At 43.6% G+C, this 15,628-nt stretch overlaps 1 protein-coding gene across 2 annotated transcripts in view; it reads left to right on the forward strand.

Annotated features, from left to right (window-relative positions):
• The first annotated feature begins 331 nt into the window (after positions 1–331).
• Positions 332–15,628, forward strand: part of LOC106924129 (unconventional myosin-IXAb-like) — a 142,074-nt gene continuing 126,777 nt past the window's right edge. Inside the window, exon 1 of one of the 2 annotated variants that reach the window (XM_014997669.2) lies at positions 332–974. The gene's annotated coding sequence lies outside the window, so the exon portion shown is untranslated. The remainder of the gene's footprint in view (positions 975–15,628) is intronic. The other variant, XM_088006523.1, reaches the window with a different exon arrangement.

Below are 15,628 nucleotides of genomic sequence, written 5' to 3' on the forward strand. Positions count from 1 at the left end.
AAGAGCTGAGCTTTTTACATGTTGACTTTGGAATTATATTTTAGCTGCAGATGCATCCTTTGCTACAGATGATCAAGCATTCAAGAAAGAAATGCTAAGTTATTGCGTTCTAAGCGATAAAATGTTTATTTTTCTCATTAAAAGAGGAATTAAATAACTTGTTTTCTTGTGTTTTTTATATATATTTAATTTTGTACAAAATAAGCATAGGTGATTAAATGAATCTGCCATTTTTCTTTATCCAATTACTCAGTTAATCGTCAGAGTAATCGACTGCTAAAATAATCGTTAGCTGTAACCCTGCATGCAGGGTGTGTGTGTGTGTGTGTGTGTGTGTGTGTGTGTGTGTGTGTGTGTGTGTGTGTGTGGTCACTGGCCACACCCCTCACCCATGTGGTGTGTGTATGTGTGTGTGTGTGAGACTAGGGGTGCCATCAGATCCAACATATTTAATCTGAGCAGAAGAGAATCACACGTAGTCCAGAGTGAATGTTCCACTTGAAACAATTATACATATTCCACCCGGAGGGTCCTCCCCGATCACACCCACCCACACGTATTGCTGCCATAAAGCTCCCACCCTGCGCTGCGCGTGGACGCGCGTCGCGAGAGCATTGACTCTACTAACAGCTATCGTGGACGTGAAAGAAGAAGAAGGAAAAAAAAAAAAAGGAGAGAGGGAGCAGAGAGCAGCAGCAGCAGCAAGAGGAGGAGGAGGAGGACACAACCAGGACTACAACACACCGAACGGACGAAAACAGAAGCTGGATGATATCCGCAGCAGACCGGGAGCTCTGAGCCACCGGAGAGACGACGTGGTGCGGATAGTACCGCAGGATAGCCTATTTTTTTTTCTTCTTCTCCTCCCTCCGCCGCGGTGAAAGCAGCCCGAGCTGTCGATCAGGAGGCGCGAGACTCGCCTGCTCTTCCTCGTCAGAAAAGAGGAAGGTTTAGGGAGACGCGGACTGAAGGAGGTAAGGCTTCGTTTCCACGTAGCTTCGCGGTGTGTGTGTGTGTGTGTGTGCTGTCAGTGAGACGGAATGTGAAAACGTCCCGCGGTCCGCCTGCTGTCACTCTGTCAGTCGGTCCATCGGCTGCAGCCTCCTGCTCTCCGTTGAGACCCAGCGGGAGGCTGCTTGACGCCGACAGGCTTCGTTTGACGTGGTGAGCTTCAGCGTCGCTGCGTCCCCCGCCACCTAACAGACAAAATGTCACGCTTTTTTCTTACATAATGCGTAAGTCACAGATGTTGCAGTGTGTGTGTGTGCTGGAGTCCGATACAGTGCAGCAGCAGCAGCAGCAGCTGTGAGCTGCCATGGATCTGTGATGGTGACATCCTGTGGAGCTCGATCCATTCAGGGCCAGCCCTACTGGCTTTATTGTCGCAGTGAGATCTGAATGATTATGTGCGCTGCTGGCGTCGTAAAGGCTGCAGAGCTTTGTTTTTGTGCCGCTTACTTCCCTCTTTGCAGGGCTGAGAGCTGCCTGGGACCCCCCCCCACCCTCCTCCACCTTTCACTGTGTGTGTGTGTCAGACGTCGAGGCTGCTGCTTCCATCAGCCCACTTGCTGACTGATGGGGCCTGGCTGCTTTTTATAGCTGGACACAAGGACGTTCAGATGCACCTCTTTTAAAGCGGCGCTGATACACGGATGTGGAGGAGGCTGAGCAGACTCTGTAGAGCTGCTGATGACAGCTGCTGGAAAACAAATCCCTAGCAAAACTGCTAAGGCTTCATTTTCAGCTGCCTTCATCAGCCAAGCGATGAATTAGCTTAAGCAGAACCAGCAAACAAGCTGACAACAGAGAACTCTTTACAAATCAGGAGTGAATGTCAGTTACGTTCAGGATTTGTTAGCCGCAAGTGATCGTTTGACTCGATTTTGACGGGTTATACTAGAGTCGGAGCATTTCCAAAACTGCAGCTCTCACAGGGAGTTCCTAGTCTGCAGTGGTCAGTATCTGTCAGCAACAAGGTCACCAGCTGCCGAGGTCTGTTGATGCACGAAAGGAACGAAGGCCGACCCCTCCCCTTTGGTCTGATCCAAGAGACAAGCAAGCAACCTCAATAAGTCAATCCTGGTTGAGAGAACGCTATCAGAAAACAAGTTTGAGGTATTCAGTCCAATCAAGCATCTGTGGGATGTGCTGGACAAACAAGTCCGATTCGTAGAAGCCCAACCTTACAACCTGCAGGGCTTATTGGATCTGCCTCCAACATCTTGGTGCCAGATGCCACATGAGACCCTCAGGGATCTAGTGGAGTTCACGCCTCAATGGGTCAGAGCTGCAGTGGCAGCAAAAGAGGGAACAGTACACTGTTAAGGCAGGTGGTCATAATGCTTTGCCTGATGTGGGTGGATGCAAACGTCTTCACAAATGAAGTAGCGATGCAGCAGTCGGGTTAAGGTTAATCTGATCAATCAATCAATCAAATTTTATTTGTATAGCACATTTCAGCAGCAAGGCATTTCAAAGTGCTTTACATAATTACAATAAAAACAGCATGTGACATTGAATAAACAGTGAGAAAGAGAAAGACATTTTGAAAAAGATTAAAAAAGATAAAATCTTTTCTTTTGATCTATGCATTTTGAAGAGTTTACATCTGCAAGGCAACCACAGCTAATGTGACTTTAGTTAGCTAGGCTTCGTTTAGGGCTCAAATTATTTTTTTTATTGTTGTTTTTTAGAAACCGTCTTGTCAAAGCAGGCTTATGTGACCTCATACCAGATGACCAGCTCCCCGTCAACGAGATAAAGCCCTCACATGTCCGTTACCTTTCAAATTCTGAGACTTGTTCTCAGGCCTTCTGTGATCGGGCGCTCAAGTTGTCCATCTCATTCTCGATCACTGGAGAACACCCGTACTGCGACGCCAACTTGCTGACATTAACATTTTATTCAGGTTATTATGTAAGTGGCAAAGCCCTTGAGAGCGGAGCTGGAAACATTTCTGTGACAGCTCCAGCTGCCCCAGTGAGCGCACTCACGAGCAGGGGGAGAAGCTCAACCTCAGCTCAGAGATGCTCAGTTTTAGACCCGACAGAGGAGCAGCACCCACTGTGACTGTTTGAGAGCTGAGTCCAGACACAGGCAGTATTAATGCTACGGTGGTCATCGCAATCAGAGTTGAGCAAAACGAAAAGGAGGTTTTCATCATACAGAGCCTTTTCTTGGGGAAAATATCTTATGAGCAGCATTCAGATGGGCAAAGTTCCCTTTTTCATGTAAGGAGAGAATGCCTCATCTGGTGTGAGATGTTAGAAAACCAATAGCAGTGCAAGTAAACCCTTGTTACAAGAAAGACATTTGACGCGTCGTCTGTGTGCATGCGTACATGTCGGGACCTTGAACACATCCAGTTGCCAGACCAGTTTTCTAAGAACAAGAAAGCTGAAGCTACAGTTTGGACGGGTGAGCCAAAATTGGACACCAGCGTATGAGAGAAACATTATCCGGTTTGTGTGGGTGACGTTTTCTTGGCAGACGTCGACAGCAACCTGCCCAAGTATTGTTGTTGACCATGTCCATCCTTTTAGAGCCACTGTGTGCCCCTGCATACTTCCTGCAGGATGAAGAACAAATCACAAAAGTCAGATAATCTTCAGCTGGTTTCTTGAACTTGACAGTAGCTTTCCCTGTACTCCAATGTCCTCAACAATCGCCATCACTTAATCTAAACGAGCGTGCTTGTAATGTGATTCAATGGGAGGTTCTTTATGTCTAATGCTGAGATCTTTCAGTACTGTCTCTTCAAACCTGATTGGCCAAGGGACACACAGCAAAGCTTGATGACTCTTGACTTCTTGAGTTTGACACTGGGATCTTGACTCAAATACTATTGCCTGTGTCTTATCGCTCTCTTGCTACAAAGTATTTTGATTCAAGGAAGTGGTCAAGATAAGAAACACCTTCTTCTGTCTCAGTGACGCCCCCAGTCCAAGATCCTGGACAGAATTTAAATAGAGTTTTCTTTCACGTCTTGGGACCACCTTGAGGAAACGTTTTGTTGCAATCGACCAGTTGGCTTCTTGTGTCCTTGCCATCATGTCCACTCCGGTTGTCGCTTCAACTTGCTGCTGGAACCACAACCACATCTTCGTGTAAGACGACGCGAGGTTGATGCTTCGCATACCGTGTCAGTGTGGCGATGTGCTTCCTGAGCAGGTGTATTTATAGAGACTTCAACAATGGCGGTGGAGTCGGTGCGTGTTTGGGAGATCTTAAATAGCATCCATCTTTGTCCCACCGCAGATGAGAAGATTGGGATGAGGCGAGCGCAATCGTCAGGGTATCCATTGTTATCGCTGACGTTTGTCTGAGGAATGTCAGAACTGTCAGTTATATTTTTCCCTAAAGGATCGAAATGCTGTTTTTGGGGCTGGATTTAGTTTCGCCCAACCCTAAGCTTTCTGTTTTTGTTGAATTTCTGATTTTGGATAAATTACTATCAATGCCTCGCATGTTTTCTAGCATGTTCTAGATTTTAAAAAAAAAAATATATATATATATATAAAAAAAGAAAAAGAAATGTATGTACATTTCACATTTGCAGTGGTGATCGGTGGTTTTTAATGTATTTCAGGGTATGTGCTACCCATTATTGAAAACCTTTGACCCCCTGCTGTCATTGTCATTATGCCACTCAACTAGAAAAAAAAAAGACCAAGATGATGTTTGCTGATGTGTTGATGTTGAGATAAAAGAAGACAAACATTTCTGAACAGGGTGTTTAAAAAAAAAATCTGATTCTTTTAAACTTTTATGAATTGTATCGACACTAAAAGTGTCTGGTCTTGAGTGTGAGTTAGTATCACATCTGCTGTTTTTCAACTCCAGTCCTGTTGACCTTTAAAATTCATTTTGTACAAAGACTTAAAGTAATTTGTTACAAATTCACTTAAGCACTTAAAGGCCTCAGTCACATATGGCAAAGTACTTTTATAAGGTTACCTAGAAACACTTGGGTTTTTTATTGGGTTTTTACCGTACAAAATTGTAAAAGGCCAAAATTTGACACAGAAATCTGGGTCAAAAATGTTCCAAACTGAAAAGTCCAGCTTATTTATTTCTTTATTTATTTTACTTTGGGAAATACAGGTAGGTGCAGCTGTGGAATAGATTTGTGTGTATGATCTACTTTAGTGCTTTTGCAAACATCTGGTTAGAGACGCCAAGCAGAAATCTTGATGTAAAACTCAGCTGCCTTCTGTGTGGGCCTTTCTAGTTACAAGGGCAGATTTAGGTCCAATCCTTACTGTAGACTGTAAAGTGACCAATCAAGAGACAGAATTTAGTGTGTTGCATTCAGACTCCCTCAGAAATGAAGTTTCTGTTGGTTTTGCTCCCGTCGTGCTGATCTAAATCTGGCATCCGCTCTTGGAAATATTGTTCGTTTTTGAAGTTCGCCGCAGAAACCGAAACACAGAAAACAAAACAAAAAAAAAAGACAGATGTTTTTTCTTTGCTCTTTCACTGCTGTGCATTGATCCTAAAATCCTTTATGCCGTTCACACCTTCAACAAAAGACTTTGCTCAGTCTAGCGTGTGTGATGGGCCCAGACTATTACGGGCTTTTGATTCCAACGAGATCCGTTTTGTGGCACGCGCCGCCGTTTATTCTTTCAGCTGTTTGAAGCTGGTGGTAAAGGGGTGTTCTCTCTCTGAATTTCTGAATCTATTGCCTGTCTTTAATGTCCCCGTTTAACCTCGTGCTACGGCTGCATGCTTCTGTGGCGCAAATTGAACAGGCCTTGCTTTATTGGGGAGCTTAGAGTCGAAGCTGTCGATGGCATTTCTTGCAAGGGGGCGAGCAGCTGGAGATCAGTCTACCGACTTGGATGCTGTATGTAATTTAATATCGCATTTCAAGCACCATTTGTTTAAGGATCCCCGTTAGTCTCTACCAAAGTAGAGACTATTCTTCCTGGGGTCCACTCCGTAAAATCGTACCTTTATTACAAAAACAACACAATGAAATTCAGGAACAGGAAACTTGGTTAATTTATGTATTTACTATGGAGTAGCAAATGAGAAATTTCTGCTGCCAGACGCCTGACAAAATGTCCACGAAACTGAGAAACTTCAAACGTTCCCGTTTCTGTCAGTTGTTGTTTAACTAAGAACAGCAGCAGTCCTTTCCTGGCCTGACATGCCAGGAGTTGCTGCTCTAACTGCAGCTTGGTATGCAGACACTTCATCAAGTTCCTACTTTTTGCGTTTACACAAAGCACATTTAATCATTTCTTTTGCACTAACAGGAAACGGTATGCTGTTTACTTCCTAACCAGGATGATTATTGCGGCTGTAAAAACCTTCAACACTTGTGACTCAATTAGCACATTCTGAAATCAAAATCTGTTGAATCTATCAAAATATCTTGTACAGAATCTGGAAGTGATGTAGCTCATGTTTTAGTAGTGTCTTTGACATGACGGTCAACAATCTCTGCATTTTATTTTCCCCATTTGATTCTGCATATTATTCATACCCGGAAGATATTTTTGACTTCCAAGTCAATAACATGAAAAGAAAGTAAGCGTTGGGCAGTAAAACAGATGCAGTTCTTTGGTTGATGGGGCTCGGATCTGGACGGAACAAGTCCTGAGACGATCTGAACTCTTCATGGACCGTAATAACCTGATATGGATCAGAACAGATGAAACTGGGTGTTGACGTCACTATGACTCCTGGGCAAAATGCCTTATTCACAGTATAAACCCTTTTATTTTTATTTTTTGGGAAAATATGTTGAAAATTCATTCATTCAACATGACTCTAAAAATGGTCGATTGCAAAAAAGGTCGATTATCTAGGCCGTTCAAAGCTAAACTGCTGTAGGTCACAGCAGAGTTTTGCTCTGTGAACTGAGACGGCAGGCGGTTTGAGTCATAACTCTGGCTTTTGGGGCGCTTTCCTGTGCCAAATAATCTTGACAAGTTTGGTCAAAACTTTTTATTTCACGATGATTTGATGGGATATTGTACTTGTCTCGTCGCACAGCTTTTCACCGACCATTAACGGCAGGATTTACGATAAGTGATTGTGACGATGGCCAAAAGACACAAAAAGACCCTTATTGTATCCCACTGGAGTTCCCCCTCACTCTTTTCCAGTTTGTCTCCCTCTGTTCGTCCTCTTCTGGGTGGTTTTGTAAAGAAAGATCCCATCCACATGATCCACATGACCCCCATCTCAAGTGAGCAGTCATTTGTCCCACTAAAGTGCCTTTGATCAGCACCCAGAATCCCTAAAAACCTCAAGGTCACCAGGTTACAGCCAACTTCACTCTGCAGCGAGCGAAAGAGGCTTTCTGGGAAGTGATCAAGTTAGAAGGCATTTAAAGTATTTTATTTAATTCTTTTAAAGCTCATCTTAAAACCCATCTATTTTACTTGGCTTTCAACTCTAGCGGGATCTAGTTTTAAATTGTATGTTTTTGTTTTTAAACTGTAAGTTTTTATTTTATGTTTTTTTTTTATTGTTATGTTGTGTTTTGATGTACAGCACTTTGTATCAGCTGTGGTTGTTTTAAAGTGCTTTATAAATAAAGTTGGTATGGTATGGTATCTGCTAAACGTGAAGTTTTACAGAAAATTTCTCTTCATTAGACCTGGACAGCTGAACGGAACCAGCGGCCAAACCGTGACGATCCGTCGCAGCTGGATGTTGGTTTGAGGAGCCCACAGAAAACAACTGCAGGGCGTTGAGAGGATGTATTGTGCAAACAGTTCAACGTCTCAGTATGTGATGATCCTGCAGTCAGCTGTAGCACATGGTGGCCTGTTTAGAAGCCTGAACTTCCCTAGAACACTGCTGAGTTGGTTCGGTTGGAGCGAGTTGGCCCTCGGTCTGCTGATGTTTGCATTGTTTGTCTCACTACGTTGGCGGCAGATTGATGGAGTTGTTGCTCAGATTGACAGATCTAGCTCAGCTGGGCCGCTCTACCCTGAAGCCAACCACGCTTCTCAGTGAGAACTTCCTGCGAGGGTAAACCAGCTGTAAGAAACACTGTAGGTCCTCTGACGTCTGCAAACCCTCACTATCTTTTTATAGTAACAGCTTGGTCGACGTCACACTGTGTGTTAGAGAAAAATTGATTGTCAAATAAGGTTTTACTACTATTTTTAAGAGAGAATGATTAATGCCTTAGCAGCTTACATTAGCAATTAGCATGGCTAATTCTTTGCAACATTCTTTGTGTGCTTTTTTAAAATTTGGAGATAAGATTCTTACTTTAAGTCTGCGATTTTAAAGGGTGTTAATACAAATTCAGCATGTTCTATGACTGATTGGATTTTCATGAGGGTAAAATAGTACAACTTTGCTTTATCCTTTCTGTTATCTGCTAAAGGTCAGTTTCTCTCTCTGACTTACCATCAGGTCTGTGACATAAGATCTTAAGTTGTAGAAAACATTTTTAACTGTCACTATACATATCTTTGTCATTTAGCATGATGCTCAGGAAGAGTTGAGGTGGAGGTGGAGAATTGTGCTGGTTTGTCCCATCAGACCGTCAGTTCCTAAAACCACACACACAAAAAAAACTTACCAAAGCGCACGTAGGGTCAGCATGAACCCGCCAGACCGCAAGTAAAAAGCTTGCTGTGTCCAAATTACCCCGTCTCTTAAAACTGAAGGAGGGTTAACTTCCTCACTAAGCCTCTCACTGGTGCCGAAAATAGCTAAATTTAAGTAATCTTCCTTGGACAAGCTGGTAGTGCATACACAGATCTGGAAAAAAAAAAGTCAGATATTTGGGTTTAGCACCAACTGGTGAACTGGTGAAGGTCGATGAAGCTGAAATTTGATTCCAGCCATCAGCCGGAATCAGCCGGGCTCTAAGATCATCTCCAACCAAAGAACTGTTGTTTCACCTTAGTCTCCCTCCTCTTAAAGTGAAAACGCTCCTTTAATAAGCGCTTGTCTCCTATTTCAGTGCTCAGCTGGTTTAAAAACATTGACCGAGGCCGCAGGCCTGCAACGGTCGAGTCTTGGCCAAATGACGTCCTGCTGAAGAGAGCTGGCAGCATCCAAGAGGAATTTGAATACTTTCACAGTGCGACAGTCAGGCAAGGCGAGCATGTGACCTACAGTTTGCCACTGCTCTGATGCAGTATGCTGTTGGCTGTGTGTGTGCGTGTGTGTGTGTGTGTGTGTGTGTGTGTGTGTGTATATGTGTGTGTATATGTGTGTGTAGGTGTGTGTGTGTGTGTTTGTGTGTGTGTGAGATGGTAGCAACCAGGGCCAGAACAAAGCAGTCTGCAACCAGAGGACTTGGGTGTGGCACGTTTAGCTTGATCAAGCAACAGACTAAATTCAGTCGTCCATCTTAACCTTCAGGATGTTTTAGAAAGCTTTGCTCCAGTCACTGGATATCTGGAACAATGTCTAACATTTGTCAGCATCCCCGGTCATAAATACCAATGAAGGATCAAATCTTTAAACATTTGCCAGGTGACTAATCTATTGATTCGGAAAAATTTAAGGGCCTCGATTTTTTTATTGCTAAACCCCATCTTTGGAATATTGGCAAAACATTGTCTTCAAATAAATTTTTATTGATACTTTTGAAGCTTTCTGTCCCAGATTACATTTCAGTCACATTTTCTTGCCTCACTGCCTCTCCCGGTTCTCTCTCTCTCTCTCTCCATCTTTCTCTCTCTCTGTCTCTCTCTCTGTCTCTCTCTCTCTCTGTCTCTCTCTCTCCGGCGACTATAAAAGCTTTGTCATTATGCCAAGGTTGTCTGAAAGTTGCTCTGTCCTGCAGTCTGTCCTACTTTTGGGTGTAACTCTAAACTGGGACACCACAATACGAATATAGCAGGTAGAGCTTGGCGATTCTGAAGCTCAGTCATATGACATGTGGATCGGACAATAGACCTCTCAGAACATTCCCTCACCAGAAGCGACTGGACGCAGAACAACAAACGAAAACACTGCTTTTGTAATAGTAAAGGGTAGATCTTGGAGGTCAGCATCAGGTCAAAAGACATCACAGTTTTTAAGCATTCATTGGTCACTTGGATATCTGGCACTAGCATTAGTTTTTCTGACCTTGGATGTTTGAAAGTTGAGGTGTCAATGCAGTGGAGAGCGAAAGAAAGCAGACTACCTTCAGATGTGGAACAACTTTCTTCTGCTCTGTATGGGATGTCTGACCTGGGCCACGTTTCAGGACCGTCCTCCGACCTCATGTGATGTCACTGATCGGGGTCCAGACTTAAATAACAGTGTTTACTGAAAGCTTTTGTCTAGATGTTAGCAGTGTTTTGGTACTAGAATCGGACGTAAGTGGACTAGCCATCTTTTTTTCTTGTTCTTTTTGACTGTAGTTGCTTTCTCCGAAGCCTCTTTAATGTTTTTTGGTCTTTTAATGTAATTTGGAAGATAATCAGTGAGCTTAGCAAGAGGCTTTCCTGTCTAAATTACATATTTAATTAAATCGCCTCCATCCCGTTGGACTCGTAAACACAAAGAACAGCAGGAGTCGTTTATTCATCACCGTCCAGTTCACGTTTTCTTTTTTTTTTTAAAGTGATATTTGTGTGTTTAATATAAATCATTTAGCTGTCATCAGGTGGGGGGAGGATGATGCAGATCTTGGCCACTTACCCTCCTCTTCCTCACTCAGCTGCAGACCATGCTCTCGTGTAGACTCGTGGTCCCTGTGACAACGTAACCTCTTCGACCTTCCCTGTCAGGCAGCGGTTGCTAGGAGGCAGATTCACTCACTTACTCACTCCCAGTAAGTAAAAGCAGCTAGTTGGCAACAATAAGGGTCTCTGCCGATGAGCTTCGCAGAGTCGCTCCGGTGTTTATGAACCTGCAGACGGCGTCAGGTAAGAGGCATTTCTGACTTTGTCTCAGATCGTTGGCATTGCAGTCGCTGTGATTCTGTGAAAGCGAGGACCGCTGCTCAGGTGTGTGCCGTTGCTTCAGCGAGATGTCTTCACATTGTCCTGAGGAAATGTGGCATCTTCATCTGGGTCATGGTTGTTTCTCGTTTTCTTCCTGCTTCATATGTAAACGACTGCTGGCAGGGAGCGACAAATCTACTGAAAGAACCACATTTTCTTGCTGCTTTTTGACCTAAATGCAGTCAGTAGAGCTGAAAATGTCAGGTATTGACTTTTGTCTTTTTGCATGGTTGGATGTAGTTTGTCAGATTTGATTACTTGTTGTTTTCTTTTGTAATTTTACCGTCGTTTGCAGCGTATCCATGCCAGCTCAGCAGACTGGTCGTAAATGTAAGACTTTATTAGTGTTGTAATCGAATCTGTTTGGCGTCTCTTGAAGACGGAGGCAGGTGAAGATGGATGGTGGGACGTGGAGTCCATCCGTCAGGGAGTCCACTTTACAGCGGTGCCTGTAATGAAAAGCTCTCGGGCAGCAGACGCTCCGCGGCATAATGAGCAGCTCCACTACAGACTCATCCAGAACAATAAAGAAAGCATCTCGTGGAAAACGAGCCGCCGGCGGAGCGCCACCTCATTGGCCAGGGACGGACGACGGCAGGTGAGCGATTGGCTCATGGAAGCGTAGTAGCTCCATTGTGACTGGCTGTTGTCACGGCAAAACCAAAGTCCCACCGCAGAGACGGCGTGGATGTGTATTTGTGTACAAAGTGGGTGGAGGGTAGATACAGCGGCAGTACAGTGTGTGTGTGTGTGTTGTAGACTTGTGGGTTTTCATTTAGCTGGAGCAGGGTGTGAAAGCTGGCCTGCTGTGGCATCATGGGTGTTAATGAAGGGGTTTGAGTCATGACACCTGCATTCACACATCAAGAAGAGCTGACACTCTGGGTCATATCTCATCCCTTTTAGCATTTAAGATAAATCACTTGTTTTGACATCAGTGCTGATAACTAATGTTCGTCTTGCTTATTCTCGTGTTCGAGTCTTACTGTGAGTACGTCCAAATGCGAGGGCCGTATCCTCCGAAGACCGAATATAACACAGTGATGCAATACAGGCTGTTGAAAATTCAAAAACTTCTGCAAACGCATTCATGTTTTCCATGGATTTAAAGGACAAATCTGATGTATTCTCCAAATTATCCCGAGATTAACTGTGAGTCAAAAGGGAGATTTTTTTCTTTTTTCTTGTAACAATGGTGGACAAAGCGAGAGAGAAGAACGGTCTTTAATTAAATGTGTATTAAACTGTGATGGTACAAATATTAAAAGATTAAAGTAGCTGTTTTAATTTTTCAATATAATTTTTCAGGATCAGCAATACATCTAAGATATCATTATTATTACTGGTCCATGAGATTTTAACAACATTAATAATATTCTCAAAATTTACCCGAGGCTCCACCTAAGATCTCGTCAACCAGGCTTCTTCTTCAGTGCCTTCCTGTTTCTGTCCGACTCTCTCCTGTGTTTCTGTGGCACTTTGACGGCCTGTTAGCCAGGGGGAAGAATCAGCGCCTTGTTCTGTCAGCTCACCAACCATCAGTGGCATTTCTTGAAGATGGAGAAACGCTGATAGCTGTCAGACTGCTGGCACTTTTAATCTGGATAGCTAGCTTTAGCTTTGTGGTGGTGCTGTGACTGTTTTAGCCTGTATGTTACCCTCTTGTCATCAATCACCTGATTTTTCACTGTTGATAAAATATAGAAAGCAAATTCTTGGTAAAAATAGGGCGGTGTTCAAAACGATGCGTTGTAATTTTTTATTTCCCCAGCATCTCAAATTAGCTTCTTAAGCTAGAATTGAAAATGGAGGTGAGAGGGCGCGCTAGGCTTTCCCCGGCATGCCTAGCATTTTATGGTGTTTTCTCTGGCATATCATGAATGAATGAAAATGTTAGCAGCCGTACCTGCATAATACCGTGATGGATGTAACCTTTCCATCCCTGTTTCACCGTCTGAGCCTTAAAGGTCTTTGCGTGTTGTATCATTTGAAGCCAACGCCAGTCCTGTCTTTTTAAATACTAATTCTGCGGCGTAAAACCACCATGTGTAGCTGCTGTAATTGGGGGCTGTGAGTGACTTCCTGTCTGTGTGCGGTGTTTTTCTTTTGAGAAAGCATGAGGTAACGCAGCCAAAAACCCAAAGACATCTCTGTGAACTAGAGGTGTGCCGATCGATCGGTCACCGATCATAATCGGGCCGATTTTCGTGAAAAAGTGCATGATCGGTGATCGGCGATCATTGTCTCTTTTACCGATACCGATCACCTACTTCTCATTTCGCATCCTGCCTGTGCAGCTGGTCTCCTCTTTCCTTCACTCTGCGCAAACGCGCAACAACAAATCTTAAGCGATGTGCAACTATAACGCACTGAGTGAATGGGGAAGTTAGCTGCGTGTTGCTGCGGAAAATTGAAGCACGTCAAAGTGCATCAACACAACGAAGCTAATACGACATAAAAACAGTGCCATACTTGACGGAGTTTGGCTACATCGAGGCTCACTGCAGTAAAAAAGACATACGGAGGATCAGATAGCAGGTAAAGCAGCGCACAGCTACAAACACTCACCCGGATTAGCATGACGGTCAGAAAGCTAAACAAATAACCTGGAAAATTATTTAAGTCTTCGAGCTGCGATGTAAGACGCTGGTTCTGCTCTCGCTGTTGAACCGCTGCTACGCTACAGGTAGTAATATTTCACAGACGGAGCGCCGCTTCTGCTCCACCTGGTAGTGACTCTCACACCGAAGCTCTGCTTAAAGCTGCAGCATCTAACTTAAAAAAAAACAAAAAAACATTTTACATACATATTAAAACTTTCGCTGTCCTAACATGAGACAGATAATCTCTAAAAAAAAAATCGATCTCCTCCCTGTTCTGCATAATTACATCGCTCAGTCAGAAACAGCCAACCAGAGCTAGCAGTAATCAGCTAGCCGCCATGCTATCAGGAAGTTTTCATTCAGTAACTCTGGATTGTTTATTGTAATGGACCCTGTTTTTGCCTTTGAATGTTAAGTTTTATACTTGAATTTTTTTGGCAATGTTGAGAGGTTTTATTTTGGCTCTTTGCATTATTTAGCCTCTTCAGAGCCTTCATATGTTATCAGTCTGTTAAAGATAGTATTATCAATAGCAGTACAATTTGCACAATGCCTGTTTTGTTTAGTTTTCTTCTTGAAAAAAGTTATTAAAAACAAGTTTTTGTCTAAATTAAGGTGAATTCATGGTTCCTTTTTCCACATAATGTAACCGGTAGTGTTTATGATAAAAAAAAAATAAAATAATAATAATTATGTGATCGGTATCGGTGATCGGTATCAGTGTATCGGCCCTCATGGGTGATCGGTATCGGTATCGGCAGGAAAAAACCTGATCGGCACATCTCTACTGTGAACTCTTCTCCTTCCCAGGCTTTTGTGGCGATGCACCTGAAAGCTTTGAACGTGTTCATCAGAGAAGGGGGCGGGGGGGCGGGGGGGGGATTTAAAATTTACATTTCGTGACCCCTTCGGTTACCTCCGTGCACCCTCTGACAGCTGATTAGGTGCTGGGGACGGAGAAAGGAGGCAGAGCATCTGCTGCCGGAGAGAAAACAATCAGCCAGTGGCACAGTGGCCTGTAAGTGGATTTAGTGGCTGGATGGAGGGGGAGAGGGGGAGAAGGGGGAGGGGGTAACTGGATCGGGGGGGGGGGGGAGCAGTCAAACTGAAACAGGGGGTGGAGAGGGGAGATGGGGTCTGTCTGATCGCCTGGTGGACTCTGTGTGTGTGTGCGTGTGTGAGTGTGAGTTTGTGTGTGTGTGTTTGTGATTAGATGGCCCTTTTGTTTTCCTGATGTTTGATGTGTTTAGGTTTGATGAAGGCATAAACTGTTTAATCTGACTTGATGGTAATTAGACGGATGGAGACGACCCTCCAGCCGTAATGCCTGAAAAAGCCATTTAATCATAAAGCACAGTAAAATTATTCATCCATACGCCTTCATATGAAAATATATTTACATATGAAAGCTCACGTATATATATTCAGCCCCCATTGATCTGAAACCTCAAAATGAAATCCAGCACAACCAGTTACCTTCACAAGTTATCAGATTAGTAAATTAATATAACATAAAATAAGTAAAGAAATATGTGTTGCCCATGGCAACGCTGGAGATTCTGTTAAGCAAACAGCAATCAGTCAGGCTCTCCACCAAATCTGACCTTTATAGCAGAGGACGCCACCCTGAACACACGATCTGTCCCCACAGGGAAACAAGCATTAAGACACTTCTCTTTATGAGGGGCAGGGAAGCTGGTCAGACAGTATGATGATGAGCTGGAGAAAAACAACATGCTGGTGGCAAAAGATTTGAGTTGGGTGAAGTTTTACCTCCAAGCTGGCTAATCATTTTTAACAAAAAGAGCTGCAGTGGAAAGGGTTCGGTGGAAGCATACGCACATGTGGGGGAATGGTCCAGTCAAAGTACAGACCTGAATCTGATTGAGTGTTCTGTGGCGGGACATGAAAATTGAGGTTGAGTCGCTCTCTGTCCAAACTGACTGTAAGGGGAAGAGTCAGACTTGCAGCTGCTGTTGTCGTATTACATCATATTCAGTTTATAGAAATGTTAAATTATGCTTCATTGCATTTCCATTCAACAATTCCACACAACTTAATGTTCTTCTGTCACACAGAATCATAATTACTGGAAATTGTCAC

Source organism: Poecilia mexicana, unplaced genomic scaffold (genome assembly GCF_051168715.1).
Source record: "Poecilia mexicana isolate PSO_F unplaced genomic scaffold, ASM5116871v1 scaffold_6, whole genome shotgun sequence".
Lineage (NCBI taxonomy): Eukaryota > Metazoa > Chordata > Actinopteri > Cyprinodontiformes > Poeciliidae > Poecilia > Poecilia mexicana.